At 42.9% G+C, this 15,868-nt stretch overlaps 1 protein-coding gene and 1 pseudogene across 1 annotated transcript in view; one reads left to right on the top strand and one right to left on the bottom strand.

The window, feature by feature from the left end:
* LOC126428061 (short neuropeptide F) overlaps nucleotides 1–15,868 on the top strand; it is a 586,585-nt gene that overhangs the window by 302,683 nt on the left and 268,034 nt on the right. The gene's annotated exons all lie outside the window — the stretch shown is intronic.
* On the bottom strand, nucleotides 12,759–12,876 carry LOC126428656 (5S ribosomal RNA; annotated as a pseudogene).

The following is a 15,868-nucleotide window of genomic DNA, read 5'->3' as shown; positions in this document are numbered from 1 at the left end:
GTCCGCACAAGTGCGACGTGCTGCTGTTCTTTTCCCGGCTGCCGAGGGACGAACACCGCTAGCCCATACTCAGCAAAGTGAAGAATGTGTGAGAGATAGGATGTCAACCGGGAACCACCGTTGTGGAACGGTGCGCCAGATTCCGTGCTGGTTGCGACTCTACACAAGACGCTGGTCCATCTGGGAGGCTAGACTCGTCACGGAAGCTGGTGCCACCCCTGGGAACCGAAGCTGAAAGCGTCAACGGTACAGTGGTGTCGTCATCGTCCTGTAGCCCCGAAGAATTCCAAGAGCCAGCCATGTGATGGAAGGGCTATGGCCACCCTGTTCTTTGACTACCAGTGTGTGAATGATCTGGGTCATAATCTGAGCAGCCCCCTTACATTGTTTGCAAAATGGCTCAAATGCCTCTGAGCACTATGTGACTTAACATCTGAGGTCATCAGTCCCCTAGAACTTTGAACTACTTAAACCTAACTAACCTAAGGACATCACACACATCCATGCCCGAGACAGGATTCTAACCTGTGACTGTAGCGGTCGCGCGGTTCCGGACTGAAGCGCCTAGAATCGCTAGGCCTCCGCGGCCAGCGATTGTTTGCAGATGACGCTGTAATTTACCGTTTAGTAAAATCATCAGACGATCAACTCCAATTACAAAATGATCTAGAGAGAATTTCTGTATGGTGTGAAAAGTGGCAATTGGCACTAAACAATGAAAAGTGCGAGGTCATCCACATGGGCACTGAAAGAAATCAGATAAATCTTGGGTATACGATAAATCGCACAAATCTAAGGGCTGTCAATTTGACTAAATACCTAGGAATTACAATTACGAGCAACTTAAATTGGACAGACCACGTAGATAATATTGTGGGGAAGGGGAAACAAAGGCTACGCTTTGTTGGCAGAACACTTAGAAGATGCGACAAACCCACTAAAGAGACAGCCTACATTACACTTGTCCGTACTTTGCTGGAATGTTGCTGGGTGGTGGGGATCCTTACCAGATAGGATTGACGAAGGACATCGAAAAAGTGCAAAGAAGGGCAGCTCGTTTCATGTTATCGCGCTATAGGGGTGAGAGTGTCACTGATATGATACGGGAGTTGGGGTGGCAGGCACTGAAACAAAGGTGGTTTTCTTTGGGGCGAGATCTATTTAGGAAATTTCAATCACCAACTATCTCTTCTGAATCCGAAAATATTTTGTTGACACCCACCTACGTAGGGAGAAATGATCATTATAATAAAATATGAGAAATCAGAGCTCGAACGGAAAGATTTAGGTGTTGCTTTTTCCCACGCGCCATTCGAGAGTGGAATGATAGAGAAGTACAGGGTGATTCAAAAAGAATACCACAACTTTAGGAATTTAAAACTCTGCAACGACAAAAGGCAGAGCTAAGCACTATCTGTCGGCGAATTAAGGGAGCTATAAAGTTTCATTTAGTTGTACATTTGTTCGCTTGAGGCGCTGTTGACTAGGCGTCAGCGTCAGTTGATGCTAAGATGGCGACCGCTCAACAGAAAGCAACTTTCCACACTAACGGGAAAGTCAACCGTCACAATGTCTGTATATGGGGCACTGAGAATCCGCGGGAAACAACTCAGTATGAACGTGACTCGGCTAAGGTGAACGTTTTCTGTGCCATTTCAGCCAATGAAATTTTTGGTCCCTTTTTCTTCGAAGGTGCTACTGTAACTGGACTACAGTATCTGGAGATGTTAGAGAAGTGGCTGTTCCCTCAGCTCGAACAAGAAGCACAACAATTCATATTTCAGCAGGATGGAGCGCCACCACATTGGCACTTATCTGTCCGTAACTACCCGAACGTCAACTACCCGAGGCGATGGATCGGCCGCCAGGCAGCCCGTGACAGAGCACTTCATCACTGGCCTCCAAGAAGCCCTGATCTTACCCCCTGCGATTTTTTCTTATGGGGGTATGTCAAGGATATGGTGTTTCAACCATCTCTCCCAGCCACCATTGATGATTTGAAACGAGAAATAACAGCAGCTGTCCAAACTGTTACGCCTGATACGCTACAGAGAGTGTGGAACGAGTTGGAGTATCGGGTTGATATTGCTCGTGTGTCTGGAGGGGGCCATATTGAACATCTCTGAACTTGTTTTTGAGTGAAAAAAAAACTTTTTAAATACTCTTTGTAATGATGTATAACAGAAGGTTATATTATGTTTCTTTCATTAAATACACATTTTTAAAGTTGTGGTATTCTTTTTGAATCACCCTGTAGTATGAAAATGATTCGATGAACCCTCTGCCAGGCACTTACGTGTGAATTGTAGAGTAACCATATAGATGTAGATGTTTGCTCTGCCTATTGACTACAAGGTGCCTGATGTCTCCATCACCGGGGAGCGGTACTGCACAACGCTGGAGAAATTACGGCCTGCAATTTTAAGACGAAACTCCTGTTGCTTCGTGATAACTCACGTCCCCACATCGAAAAAGTTGTAAGGCAAAAGCTACGCTTACTCAAGTGCGAGACACTCGAGCCCCATGCAGTTATCACGGCTTCAGTCCCTTAAAAAAGGTTCGAAGTGTCAACGATTCCTACCGGTTGAGGATGTGCAGCAGCCAGTTGCGGAGTTCTTCACGCAGCAGGACACGGTGTTTTACCAAACAGGCACTTCAATCGTGAGCATCAGTCATAAGATCGCCACGAAGATTTTGCCCGATTGGTATGCCGATTTTGGACTGTACGGTCTTCGAATGGAAAATTTCTCATCGCCCCTTATAAATAATACAACACCTCTACGTATATACCACCGGTGCGAAAAAGTTTTAGAGTGCCGTATGAATAAAACAGCCAGGATCTTTGTTGAACCCTGCGTGAGAACGGAGACAATAGAGAGATAACAGCTTCGCTGCAGTGTCGCTCTCAGCACGTTCCACCAGCACGCTACTATCTGCGTCTCCTGCGCCTAACATGCGAAGCCAAAGTTCGCCACACGGCAGGATTCGCAGCTGACGATAACGCAGGTATCGCAAATTTCCCCTCCAAAACTTCCTCGCCACTGTGCGTGCGTCTAATCTCGTATGGGCGTGTAGCCAGAGATTAAGTGTACCCCGGGGATCCATGAAGGTGGAGACGCATTTTAGTTAAGACTGACCTGCAGGAAACGTTAGAGATTGGCTGTACACACCCATCCACTAGCCTAACCAGCGCTGATGGTGCGGTGAGGACAGTAGAGTTAAAATAATATTTATATTTCAAGTGTGCAATACTAGGCCAGCTTTTGTGCAGATATAAATCTGTATCTATATATCTATACTCTGAGATGATATATTTCGTGGGATACCTCTTAAGCCGGCCGGTGTGGCCGTGCGGTTCTAGGCGCTTCAGTCTGGAACCGCGTGACCGCTACGGTCGCAGGTTCGAATCCTGCCTCGGGCGTGGATGTGTGTGATGTCCTCAGGTTAGTTAGGTTTAAGTAGTTCTAAGTTATAGGGGACTGATGACCACGGCAGTTGAGTCCCATAGTGCTCAGAGCCATTTGATACCTCCTAATCTCGTGTCGGACCTCCTTTTGTCCGATGTATTGTAGCAACTCGACTTGGCGTGGACTCAACAAGACGTTGGAAGGCCCCTGCAGAAATATTGAGCCATGCTGCCTCTATACCAGACCAAAATTGCGAAAGTGTTGCCGAAGCGGGATTCTGTGCAGCAACTGACCTCTCGATTATGTCCCATAAATTATCAATGGCATTCAAGTCAGGCAATCTGGGTGGACAAATCATTCGCTCGAATTATTCAGAATCCTCTTCAAACCAGTAACGAACAATTGTGGTCCCTTGTCATGGCACATTGTCATCCATTTTTTGGCTATAAATGATCTCCAAGTAATCGAACATAACCATTTACAGTCAACGATCGGTTCAGTCGGACCAGAGGCCCCAGTCCATTGCATGTAAACACAGCCCATCCCGTTATGGAGCCACGACCAGCTTGCACAGTGCCTTGTTGACAACTTGGTTCCATGGCTTCGCGGAGTCTCCGCCACATTCGAAAGCTACCATCAGCTCTTACAGACCGAAATCGGGACTCATCTGACCAGTCCCCTGTTTTCCAAACATCTAGGGTCCAACTGATACGGTACCGAGCCCGAGTGACGCACTGCAGGCGATGTCGTGCTCCTAGAAAAGGCACTCGCGTCAGTCGTCTGCTTCCATAGCCCACTAATACCACATATCGCCGCACTGCCCTAACGGATACCTTCGTCATGCGCCCCACATTGATTTCTGCTGTTATTTGACGCAATGCTAGCACTGAAAACTGTATGCAAGTGCTGCTGCTCTCGGTTGTTAAGCTAAAGCCTTCGGCCACTGCGTTGTCTGTGGTGAGAGGTAATGCTTGAAATTTGGTGTTCTCGGTACACTCTTGAAGCTATGGACCTTGAAACAATGAATTATTTAATGATTTACGAAATGAAGTGTCCCATGCAGCTAGCTCCAACTACCATTCCACGTTCCAAGTCTGTTAATTCTCATCGTGCTCCCATGATCACCTCGGAAATCCTTTCTCATGAATGAGCAGAAATGGCAGCTTCTCCTAGGACTGCCCTCATATACTTTGTGTGCGTGACACTACTGCTGTTTACATATATGCACATCGTTATTCCAGACTTTTGTCACCTAAGTGTATAAAAGGAAATGTCCTCACTGATTCACCGACACATCATCGCGCAGCCCAAACGGGTAGGAACAAAAACGTGAAATTTGGAGAGGGTGTTGATGTTACGCTGCAGGCATCGCTTAAGAAGGATTTTTTTCGAAATTACTACTCCCTAAAGGAGTGAAATAGGGGATGAAAGGCTTTTTGGAAAATATATCTTTATTAAGGCAATTTTGAAGCTTGATCTGCGAAAATTGGTAATTGGTTAGTTGATGGGATGTAAAAAAAAATGTTTCAGCATTTTCGGAAATTCAGTCCCTAATGGGGTGAAATATTGAGTGAAACGTTTTTCTGAAAATAAATCATTATCAAAGAACTGCTAAAGCATTTTAAAGCTACATTTATGAAAATTGGTGTTGTCTTCTCGGTTAGAAATAAAAAAATAAATGGTTCAGTGGATTTGGAATGCACGCCCTATGGGGGTGAAATAGGGAATGAAAAGTTTTATGAAAATATTTCATTATGAGAGCAGAATCGCCTTTTGGTCAGAAGACCATTCGGAGAAGATAAAACTTCTAGAGCTTAATTAGCGTCACTGGCTTAGGTGTTACAAATTCTGAAGTAAATCAAAGAAATCTATTTTATAATAACCACGACAAATCGGCGCTGTCAAAACTGCGTAGAAAGAGAAACGATTCTTTAACACATCAATTATTCAGTACTCCTGATATATGTATATAAAATTATTGTTATTGTAATTAGTACCCAAAGTAACAATTACTGTTGACGAAATAGTTACTACGTTTCAACGCCATTTTATGTACAGGAAACTCCGTTTGAGATGAGCGAGTACAGTATTAGGTCTAATAATGGTGCTATTAATCACAGAACTTCTTATCCGATTAGTCTCTTTTTTTGTTTAGTTCGCTATATGAAATTAAATTAAACACGATGGAACACTTTAATTATGCAAAGCTAGCACTAAAACATGGTAATTAAGGAAGGCAGGATTGGGTTACGATTGTTGACGGGGCCCGAATCAATTACTATTGGTTTTCTTGCAATTTCACACAGTTATTCTAATAAATTTTTTTCAAAACAAGCCAATGAGTTCGCAATCAGACTTTTAAGTCACCTAACCACAATCACGGCTGAAGGCCTTTAACGCGAAAAATGGCAATTTAAAATTTAACAAATACATAAAAAACAAACAACCAATAATTCTGAAGACTAGCTAATGTGGTCGTGATCAGAATTTTAAGGCAAGTAACCGCAGTCACGGCTGAAGGCCTTCAACGCCCAAAATGGAAATTATTTAAAAAATTTAGCAAACATACATAAAATACAGACAACAAGTGATGTTTGAAAACCACCCAATGTATGGGTGGCACCTATGTAAACGGTCACTAACTCTTTTATAGTGCGTGGATTATCAAATGAGCAACGTGCGTAACGACACAAAAATTCGATCAAAGAGAAAAAAAAAAGGTCTGTGCACACCATACGGTCTACGCGAGCGAAACGGCGGCCACTAAGCTAGCCTACGCATACATCTACACTCTACAAGCTACAGTACAGTGGCAGACGAATATTCCCATTCTCTGTATGTCATTGTTTCTCCCCGTTCTATTCACGTATGGAGCTCGGGGAGCGATAGGAAGGTGGTTACAGTAGGTTCCAAGATTCATCACTTAAAGCTGGTTCTTGAAATTTACTAAGTAGACTTAAGCGAGATCTTCAAACGTTTCATAGTTCGGTTTCTTAAGCATCTCCGTGGCATTCTCCTATGATTCTAACAACCCAGTGAACATTCCTGCTGCCTTTATTTACGTAAACATCGGTCATACAAATGCGTCTTCTGTGAAACGCTTTCTTAGTGTCGCTCCTGTTTGGTCACCTAAATACTCCACTATCGATTTTTCAAACGCGGCTCACCATCTGCTTTCGTTCCCATGTAAACACCCTGGCGTTTTTGAATTTGCGTCGGGTGTCACATTCCAAATTATTTTTAAACAAATTTTGGCTAATCCGAATCGCGAAGGAGAAGAAGAAACAATAGACTGAGGAGGGAGTAGTCCATCTGTATTCGAATGAAGAGAAACAGCCATCGTCATGGCTAAACCGGAAATCTGAACTTGATTTCGAGAGACCATTCGTGTAAAACAGCTGATCAGTTGATTCAGGCCTTAACACGTAAATACGGCTGCATAAATACCTTCCCGAAATTCGATATTCGTTGTTAACGTTGTTAACAAGTAACAAGCTACTTACACATTTACTGAGAACGTAATAAACTCTTTAAGTGCTAAAAGATCATCACTTGGGTTTTTCTGTGACTTGTCGGAGGCATTTTACTGTGCTGGTGATAATATTCCATTAGAGAAATTACGTTTCTAAGGAATGCGTAGTACAGTACATACCTTGTTCCGTTTTTATTTAAGAAACAGGAAGATACCCTACACTGTTGTGCTAAAAAGAGGGACGCCACATTGTCTGCATGGGGAGAAACTACAGTGGGAGTTCCGCAGGATTAGAACATTGGCCCATCACTGTTCTTGGTCTATGTTAACGATTTTTTGCATTTGAACGAGGAGGAACAATTACTTATTTTTGCAAGCGATGCAGGTACTGTTGTGAAACCCAGAAGAGAAGCTGTTTTCGTGAAAATTACTGATTGGTTTTGCAGATGTAATCTACCTTTACACTTCGAAAAACTCTACTAGTTTCTTCTTGTCAAGAAATCCAATTTCTTATTAACCTAGGACACAAACAAAAAACAATAATCAGGTTGGAAAAATCAACGTTCTTAGGTGTGCATATCGATTGAAAACTGAAACTGGAAAAACCGTACAGTATACCTCACGAAAAAGGTTCGACTACTTCACACTTAACAATAATTCCAGAACGAGATTTTCTCTCTGCAGCGGAGCGTGCGCTGATATGAAACTTCCTGGCAGATTAAAACTGTGTGCCGGTCCGGCGCACGGTTTTAATCTGCCAGGAAGTTTCTTAAGAATAATTGTCATTGTGGATGCAGATTAGAAATTAAATATATTCTTCATATTTTGATTCACTGATGTCTAGCACGGTAGTATAAATGGGATAACTGTTCACTTAAGCAAAAAGAGTCCATTGTACAAACTGGAATTATGTACGGGATTTGAAGCATCCCGTGCAGGCGGTTAAAGATAAAGGCTGACGTTTACAATTGACATCACGATTATTTGAATTAAAGAACAGAAACTTCCTTCTTGGAAACAAGTCTTAAAGCAGGTATGAACAAAATATACTTGTCTGGTATGAACACAAAACAGTACTTCAGGCTGAAGGCCAGGTAATGAAGAAAGCAGAGAGTTCTGAATTGAAGTTCTTGGCACCCTGGGTGCAGAAATAAAGACCTGAAGGCACTACCTAGAGTCAAAGTTAAAGATGGAAAGTTTTCTAAGTCTCGCGAATTGGAGTTAAAGACAAACATAGAAATATGCCAAGTCTGAGAATTCAGCACAGCCGAACGTAAGAAGGAATTAAAATAAATCCGAAGGCAGAAGGCCTCTAGCATGAAATCAGACATTATTGAAAAACGTTACTAACTATAAATGACACAAAGTACTACGCTAAAAACGTTCAAGTGCCGAATGAATTCCCGAGTATAAGGTTTCAGTATGATGAAAACATAGTCAGCTTTGGTGTATCACAAATGAAGACAAAGTCTAGTATTCCTACAACTCCACTCGCAGAAATACTAATACGAAGCGTTGCGTCGCTGTTGCGGTGGCTCCAAAGTGAGCTCGTAATTGAACAAATTCGTAAGCATCCAGCGTGCAGCCCTTGAAGCAGGCTGCCCACGTAACTCTGCTGTAATGTGGGTTGCAGATGCCTCTTTAAGTAGCTGGGACTATTAAACAACGCCTCACAGTACAATGCATTCACTCATGAATTTTTTTCTTCGATAACCCACGCGAGTTAGATAGTGACAGAGATAATCAATGGCGCAACATCAGACGTAAAAATAATCTGCATTACTAGTAAAACTAACTTTGTCACAGAAAGAGGTGAAATGAAATTGTTGAAAGATATCAGAAGTGTTTTCAAATGCAGATGGAAGATGTTTTTTGTTAACAACTCCTTCATAATACGGGCAATTCTTGAACAAAAATAATTCGTCATTTATAGATGAAAATACCTGTAAATAACCAGCATGCAGTCACGTAAATAATTTTTAAAATTTTTTTGTGCACTCTGTGTTCAAATGACACAATTCCCATCATAACTTTTATCTGTTTATACTCATAACAAATCTGTGAATTTCTCGTGTTTGTTTCTTTATTTGAACAGGCTTCTCCAAAACTACTGGACAAATTGTAATAGCGTTTTCGCACGTAACTTGAGTGAAGTTGGGGCACTATATAGGCAACATTCCACCAAAATCGGATCATGGAAATATAAGATATCGGAACTGAATGAGTTATCCATACTAGTCTTATAAGTGTGAAAGTAACTCTGTTCGTTACGTTTTTGCGACTAACTTGGTGAACCGATTTCGATTAAATTTGGTTGGAGATAGCTTGAACCCTGAAGAAAAAAAATACGCTACTTTAGAAAGTCTACACTACTCGACACTTTTTGATCTGAAGAATTTTAAGGGAACTACGGAAAAATATTTATTCTTTGAAAAACCAATTTACTCTTCGACTTCTGATCTTTACCATATTTGTGAAAATGCTTTTATTGGTTGATATGTGCTGTGTGACACGATTCAGAGTTGAATACAATGCTTATACAATCTTGAATGTGTTTAATCCGTACTTCCACACTATTTATTGCATGATGTAAACGTTGTGTAATGAACAGCTAGTTCAGTAGCACGATGCGTAGACGTGCACTCCCACACATGCCCCTTTATACGCACTCCTTGGGAGGCACGCAGCATCGTGCTTTGGGGCAACTTGGGAGGGGACAGAGTGAGACACACATTACGTGTATATAATCTCTGGAACCCGTGACTAACTAAGCAATTAAATAACGTGTTTCCTGTGCTGCTCGTCGTGCCCCCACTGAGACGCCACCGACTATGCCAAATGGGGATTCCCAGATGGTAGTAATCTCTGGTACGGGACTTCCCCGGGACTTCCCCGCAGCGCAGTAGGTCTCTCCTGCGTCGTGGTGCCTGGCATCCGCTGTAATCGGATCGTCTGGTTACTCAGGCAGGAGGACGTAACTGCCTGTGATGACAGACGCGCCTCTGAAGTCCATACTGATCACAAGAATCAGCGGAGACTGTATCACGGTATTCCGGACATCACCGCCAACATATAACAAACCTGGCTTTCCGTCTTCATTATTTTTCCAAGTACTGCCTGAATTTACATGTGAGAATAGTTAGACGAGGTACATCTGAAGGAACTTTGACGAGATAAAATCGTCACAAAAGAAAGAATAGTATTTTAGTCGCAACAGTAATTTTCAACAACTGTAGTATTATCTTCTCGGGATAAATTTCAGTCATCAGTTGCAAATAGATTTTATTATGTTTACTTGTTTCTACAAATTAATTTGTCGTCTTCAGAAGCCTACAAAATTAGGGATATTATAAATCTTTAGACTCTGATTTATGTGAAGTTTACAAGGTATATTACAGAAACTTACTTAGTTTAGCAGACAGTCAATATCTTCTTCATAGGAGGATAATGCCATGGCATGTTCAGAAATTAGCATATTGTATGTGATTATTTTTAACACTGACAATCGCTGAATCAAATCTGTGTATCTGTTCTGCTAGCAGCAAAGAACACACATAAAATCTTATACAGGGTGGTCCATTGATAGTTACCGGGCCAAATATCTCACGAAATAAGCATGAAACGAAAAAACTACAAAGAACGAAGCTCGTCTACCTTGACGGGGGAAACCAGATGGCGCTATGGTTGGCCCGCTAGATGGCGCTGCCATAGGTCAAATGGATATCACCTGCGTTTTTTTTAAATAGGAACCCCCATTTTCTATTACATATTCGTGTAGTACGTAAAGAAATATGAATATTTTAGTTGGACCACTTTTTTTGCTTTGTGGAAGATGGCGCTGTAATAGTCACAAACGTATAAGTACGTGGTATCACGTAACATTCCGCCAGTGCGACAGCAGCTAAAACACCTACTTGGTTATCATCATTTGTTGCAGGTCGTGGTTCACGTTTCGCATGTGGCTGAACACTTCCTGTTTCCTTAAATAACGTAACTATCGTTCTGTTTAGCGACGAAGTGTCATTCACAAACAGCGGTAACGTAAACATACGTAATGTACACTACCGGGCAACGGAAAATCCACGATGGCTGCGACAAGTGGAACATCAACGACCTTGGCGGGTAAATTTATGGTGCGGCATTATGGGAGGAAGGATAATTGTCTCCCACTTTATCGATGGTAATCTAAATGGTACAGTGTATGCTGATTTCCTACGTAATGTTTTGCCGATTTTACTGCAAGATGTTTCACTGCATGACAGAATGGCGATGTACTTCCAACATGATGGATATCCGGCACATAGCTCGCGTGCAGTTGAAGCGGTATTGAATAGCATATTTCGTGACAGGTGGATTGGTCGTCGAAGCAACATACCATGGCCCGCAAATTCACCGGATCTGACGTCCCCGGATTTCTTTCTGTGGGGAAAGTTGAAGGATATTTGCTATCGTGATCCACCGACAACGCCTGACAACAAGCGTCAGCGCATTTTGAATGCATGTGCGAACATTACGGAAGGTTAACTACTCGCTGTTGAGAGGAATGTCGTTACACGAATTTCCAAATGCATTGAGGTCGACGGACATCATTTTGAGCATTTATTGCATTAATGTGGTATGTACAGGTAATCACGCTGTAACAGCAAGCATCCTCGGAAATGATAACTTCACAAAGGTACTGTATCACATTGTAGCAACCCAAATAAAATGTTCAAACTTACGTTCGTTCTGTATTTTAATTTAAAAAACCTACCTGTTACCAACTGTTCGTCTAAAAATGTGAGCCATATGTTTGTTACTATTACAGCCCCATCTATCACAAAACGAAAAAATTGGGTCAACTAAAACATTCATATCTCTTTACGTACTACACGAATATGTCATAAAAATGGGGGTTCCTATTGATATCACTTGACCTATGGCAGCGCCATCTAGCGGGCCAACCATAAGGCAGTCTGGTTTCCCCCTTCAAGCTGGACAAGTTTCATTCTTTGTAGTCTTTTTGTTTGACGCTTATTTCGTAATATTTTTGGCCCGGTCACCATCAATGGACCAACCTGTATAAAAAATACCATCAACACATAAAAAGAAGTAGTATATAATACATTTGAAAAAATTAGCCCATCCCTTTCACATGTTCGAACTGTGTGTCATGTTTTATGTAGGCTTCCGAAGATTACAAATTATCTTGTCCAGACCGGTAGAGGTTATAAAATTTATTTGCAACTGATGACTGAAATTTATCTTTGAAAAAAAAAACCATAGTAGTGCCACATGGATAAGGAATCGGAGACACCCCCGGTGCTCGTCGCCACATAATCTAACTTCATTTTAAGACGAATAGTGTAGGGGATGAGGCACTATAGCAAAAAGAACTTTAGTTAACGTAACTAATCTGGCTAAAAAGTAATACAACAAGCATATATCAGATATATCAGTGGAGCTTGCGTCTGAGAATTTAAACCATTAACCAGCTTTCTGAGTTCAAAATCTCGCAGCGCCTATCGCGTTTTGTGGTCTTCCATCGTACACTGGCGCCGCTGGTCGTATGGCGGTCCCCGCCAGTTCAGTGTATAGCTGACCGCTTCCAGTGACAGCGAAAATCAACTACAGGGTATGTAAGTTTCGTGCATTGGTCTATTTGCACATTCAAGTTATACTAAAAACTATACTCCGCCCGAACAGGGCATGAAGGCCCAACGGTACCGACCGACCGCCGTTTCATCCTAAGACCGAAGGCATCACTGGACGCGGATATAGAAGGGCACGTGATCAGCACACAGCTCTCCAGGCCGTATGTCAGTTTACGAGATCGGAGCCGCTACTTCTCAATCAAGTAGCTCCTCAGATTTCCTGATAAACACTGAATGCACCCCGCATGCCAACTGCTCTCGTCAGACCGGATGGTCACCCATCCAGGTGCTAGCCCAGCCCGACAGCGCTTAACTTCGGTGATCTGACGGGAACTGGTGTTACCACTGCGGAAAGGCCGTTGACCAAGTTATACTACACAGTTCTTTAATCTGTTCCTCTGGTTGCTAGGTTCGTCTTTGAAAACGTGGTCACCAATCATCTAATGTTTGTTCTCGTGTGTTACGGTTTTTGGTAAACATCTTAAATAAAGTTCATAATTTTTAAGGTTTTTAATACAGTTAATTCTTCATCTACATTCAATTTGCACATGGATGTACATGTAGGCCCAATAGATCAAGTAATGTCTTGCTCCGTGATTTTTAATTTTGCACAATTGTATTCTTCTGATGTTTACTTGACCTTTGTGGAAATGGAGTGGTTAATGGGTTTCGGTACTCAGATGCTCCACTGAGTATCTTACTTATGGTTCCTGTATGGTCTTTCACCGATATTTATTACGTTAACTAAGGCACTGTTTCCCATAGTGCGTCATACCTGTACTATTCGCGCCAGTACTCTGCCGCTTACTATTGTTTATACGGTCACATAATCAAACCTCATGAAAAGGGGAGGTCGTGAACCAGTAGTAATCAGCAGAGCATTGGGGCGAATAGTACAGGGGATGACGCACTATGGCAATCAGAATCTTAGCATAATAAATATGGGTAAGAGGTCATACAAGAACCATAAATAAGATGCATCAGTGGAGTGTGAGTACTGTAGCCCATTAACCACCCCATTACTACAAAGGTAAAATAAAAAGCAGCAGAAGAATACAGTTGCGCAAGATTAAAGAAAAGCATAGTGCAAGTGGGGAGAGGTGTATTGGAGGTTCAGGCTGAGGTGGAGGTGTGGCAACTGTGGGTGGCCGATGCATCTACAGCAACACAACTGGTTTCTTGCAGTCGGCTGGATACGTGCACTGCCTTCCTGGTGAGCCTCGCCCCACTGCTTGCATCACAGCTGCCAGTCTTAAAGCAATTTTGAAAAGACTATACTAGCCACAAGGAGTATCAAAAGTGAATTAGAGAACACACAACTCTATGATATGGGCATGCACAACCGTTGAAGTTCATGGTAAACTGAACTTGGATAAACCCCTAACAGATGTTAACTAATGACTTCTTAACGACTGATTTCGCCGCGTTAAAGCATCACCTTCAGGTTGTTCTACGTATAAATGAAATCATGCTCGTGATCTGTATACTAATAAAATTCAGTAAGGACAGCTAATAAAAATAAAACCGAAACAAAACTACATATAGTAGTCTGACGTAGTTAAGAACACAGAGGCACTCACAAAGTTGGTAGTTGATGGTTGGGGACACATCATCATTGTTACAGGTAGTCTGCGGAAACCAGTTCACAGATGTTGGCCGATGAGGAATCGTGTGTACGATTGGAGTTAACCCCATTAGCATCAGCTAAGACCTGAAGAAGGTGTACTGAAGCACTGAAACAGGTAGCCATATAATAAACAACATCGCAAGGACGGCTATAGGTTTTCCATTTTAATACATAAGTAAACGGTCGAAGTCCTTCAAACGTCCGATCAGAATTATGTGTACGTACACACAAAAACTTTTTTTCCTGTTTCTGCTACGGGGTCAGTTTTGTTGAGGCGATGTTGGTGACAGTGGGTGGCCGCATACGGTTCCTGACGTCACCACTTCCCCCAGGACGGACTGTTGGATGCCCCATCTGTCCGCATCCAGAGTAAAATGGTTCAAATGGCTCTGAGCACTATGGGACTCAACTGCTGAGGTCATTAGTCCCCTAGAACTTAGAACTACTTAAACCTAACTAACCTAAGGACATCACAAACATCCATGCCCGAGGCAGGATTCGAACCTGCGACCGTAGCGGTCTTGCGGTTCTAGACTGCAGCGCCTTTAACCGCACGGCCACTTCGGCCGGCCGAAGTTAGAACTACCTAAACCTAACTAATCTAAGGACTTCACACATATCCACGCCCGAAGCAGGATTCGAACCTGCGACCGTAGCGGTCGCGCGGTTCCAGGCTGTAGCGCCTAGAACCACTAGGCCACCTCGGCCGGCTCCAGAGTAAATCTCATGTCGAACTGGATGTTTGCACTGCGCGTATCCGAGGCGACACGTGAATACCAGCCCGGAATTCGCCCACCAAATCTGACCGGCTCAGCAGTCCTCGTTGTGAATCCGTGAGACGGATTCGAACCGGGACCGAATCGCGAATATCGAGCGAAGATCATTTCTTACAGTTGCTTCGGTTCTTTGAACAGCTTCATTTCAAAACTTATTAAATGCAGCCGAAGTAAAACTGCAGTTCGATGCGTTTTGATCCCAACTGTGGTATGCTCTTGAGGCAGGCAGGATCATTTCGTGCTCTTTCCCACAGAAATTAAGTGCAGAAGAACATGATTCTGATTAAATCGTATTGCGTACACCACAGCAGACGGTTGAAAAGCTATTATGTTCAAGACGTATTTCCCAGCTGTTATTAGCGCGCTCTTTCGTTGGCTGTTCCCTCCATTTTCATATCGCAGCTCACAGTGTCGTTTCGATTGCATGACTCTGCGCTTTCGATCACCGTGGAGGGGCCTGAGGCGGGGCGCGGGTCTATTTACGCTTGGGCGAAGGATTGATTGACAATAACAGCTCCGAAAACTAAAACACAGCGCGAAGAGAAACCTCAGTGAGTCATAACACCTGATGTACTTTACAGATGACCATTTCCAGTGACATTTATAATAACAGTGGTTGGGTTGTTTGGGGGAGGAAACAAGACAGCGAGGTCACCGATCTCATCAGATTAGGGAAGGAGGTCGGCCGTGCCCTTTCAAAGGAACCATCCCGGCATTTGCCTGGAGCGATTTAGGGAAAGCACGGAAAACCTAAAACAGGATGGCCGGACGCGGGATTGAACCTTCGTCCTCCCGGATCCGAGTCCCGTGTGCTAGCCAGTAACAGTGCAGTGATGCGTTATTCCGTGTGGGAAAGATTGTGTACGTGTATGTTTTTATACTTTGATTGTACTTTACTCTCTGGAGTGTTGGCGTGAGGAGGCATATAATGCTTTAGGTATCTTAACCGAGAT

Source organism: Schistocerca serialis, chromosome 12 (genome assembly GCF_023864345.2).
Source record: "Schistocerca serialis cubense isolate TAMUIC-IGC-003099 chromosome 12, iqSchSeri2.2, whole genome shotgun sequence".
NCBI lineage: Eukaryota > Metazoa > Arthropoda > Insecta > Orthoptera > Acrididae > Schistocerca > Schistocerca serialis.
Note: the sequence above shows the minus strand (reverse complement) of the source record. Positions and strands in the feature narration are given on the sequence as shown.